The following is a 2,500-nucleotide window of genomic DNA, read 5'->3' as shown; positions in this document are numbered from 1 at the left end:
ATCTATTTCGCTATATTTTGATAGATAAGTTTGTGGGACCTCCGACTTTGAAACCACCATGCGTTTTGTTTTCTTGTTACTGACATGGAACCCAGTATGTTCGCTGGCTTCCACAACATCAGAAAGGTTTTGGAAATCATCTACAAATGAGGTCATGAGAACTGTATCATCTGCATAACGAAGGTTGATCTTCCAACCATCGATAACAATTCCCTTCTGACGATCTTCAAGCTCTTGCAGGATAAATTCAGAGTATAAATTGAAGAAATCAGGTGACATCACACAACCTTGCCGGACACCACCAGTTAGTTTTTCCTACAGGATATGTGGATCTTGGTAGACATTGAAATAGTCTCATATCTTTGCCATCTATTCGGATATTTTGTGAGAATTTTTAGCAAATCTAAGTCCCGGACCTTACCAAAAGCTTTTTGATACTCAAGGAAAACCAGGTTGATGTTTTGCTGGTGTTGGACGGCTCTCTCAGCAACCATTCTCTTGACGAAGATAGCGTTTCTCGTACCTTTATCCTTCATAAAGCTAAACTGGGTCTCTGGTATTTAGGGTAAGAATTGTCTTCTGATCCTCTGTAGAATGATTTTCAGTAAAGTTTTAAGAATAATTGCGCGATACTAATTCCATCACTTTTAAGTAACTTGCCTGTTTCGTGGATATAATTTAGGAAGTTCCAGATGAAATCAATACCTTTTCCTCCTAAGGTCCTGAGCATTTCGATATATAAACCGTCAGGACCTGCAGTTTTCCCAGAATTCATTTGCTGTAGGGACCAGCACACATCTGACTTTAGAATTGGTGGACCAGATGTGACAGCTTCCAGGACTAGATCTTTCGGCTCTTGTTCATTGTCAAAAAGTCCTTGAGAATGCGGCCGTCTACTGCCTTGCAATTTTAGGAGGAAAAGGATCGTTGACCAGTGATCTTTTTTATCCTTTACCTCTGTTTGGGATTACAACTGAGATTCTTAACTTCATCACATTTCTACTGCAGCCACTTTTCTTTGGCTTTCTTACCTTCTTTTTTGTAAAGATTGTTTACTAGTTCATATTGCACGGTGTTCCGTTTTGCAACTCGCCGTTTTTGTAGTAGGTCTTGGAGCTCTGGGTGGAACCAACTTGATGAAGGCTTCTTCTCTATTGTCGGATTTATTTTAGCAGCTGCTGCTTGGATATTCTCAATAATAGCGCCGAAACGATGGTCAGTGTCACTGTTAGAAGCCTCTAGTATACCCCCCCCCAAAAAAAAATAAATAAATAATAACGTCTGAGTTCAAAATTGGAGGCAATCATCTCTTTCATCAACTTTTTGAGGTACAATCTAAATTTTATGATCACTGGATTGTAATCTGAATTTGCGTCTGCACCCGGATATGCTCGGCAGTTTTTGATTGCGTTTCGGTATCTTGAGCTTATCATAACATTGTCGGTTTGGTTTCTGGATCTATCACCTGAACTAATCCATGTATATCGTCGTCTGGGGTGTAGGCCTACATGAAACCACGTATTTGTGATGACCAGATTTTCCGTTCTCCCAGTCTTCTCGTCTCTTTCTGAGCCAACTTGAACATTGAAGTCAAACCTGATACTCATAATTTCATTTGATTTACATGATGAGAATAATTCATCAAGAGAGCTGTAGCTGTTAATGTTATGGTATTCAGCATCCGCAGTGTTTACATTTACAGGACAAACTTTGATCTTAACTAGAAGCATGCGTTTTTTTTTTTTTTTTTTTTTTTTTGCCAAAAGTTTTCATTTATGTTTTTATGTGCGTATGTGCATGCATATATATGTATATGTAGACATATATATACATATACATACACAAATACTGTGTGAATATATATGTATGCGCGCGTGTGTTTGTGTGCTTGTTATATAGTATATTATATTATATATATATATATATATATATTATATATATATATACAGTATGTATATGTATATATATATTTTATATATATATAAATATATATATATATACAGTATATATATATATATATATATATGAAAGGAAAACTGCTACAGTAAGAAATGAATATGAATCGTAACGTTTCGAACTCTTCACGAGTTCCTCTTCAGACGATTGATAAACCGAAATGGATACAAGGAGAGAGTTTTGACAAGAATATATAGTGATTGAGAAACAGAACGGACTAGAGCTGAATCAGGTGTCAGGAGGGTTAAGGTCGAAGAGTCTAGGTAAGGCTTTGCTTACTAACGAGGAGGTAAGGTCATCCAAGCCCCATTGACCAGCTCTCACGTTAAAGTTAGGAATTATTCTAATTAACAGAGATTCTAACATTTTTCTTTCGTACGAATTAGCTGATTTATGAATTAATTTAGCGTTTTTCAAGTTAAGCTGGTAAACTTCATCATGCAAGTTCAATGTTCATTGATTATTTTCACAAAAGTTCTACCGGTCTCGCCTATGTAAAATTTAGGATAATCCTTACAAGGTATAGGGTAAATGCCGGGAGAAG

The sequence above is a fragment of the Penaeus chinensis genome, chromosome 36 (genome assembly GCF_019202785.1).
Source record: "Penaeus chinensis breed Huanghai No. 1 chromosome 36, ASM1920278v2, whole genome shotgun sequence".
Classification (NCBI taxonomy): Eukaryota; Metazoa; Arthropoda; class Malacostraca; order Decapoda; family Penaeidae; genus Penaeus; species Penaeus chinensis.
The sequence above is the reverse complement of the archived record's forward strand: the minus strand, read 5'-3'. Positions refer to the sequence as shown.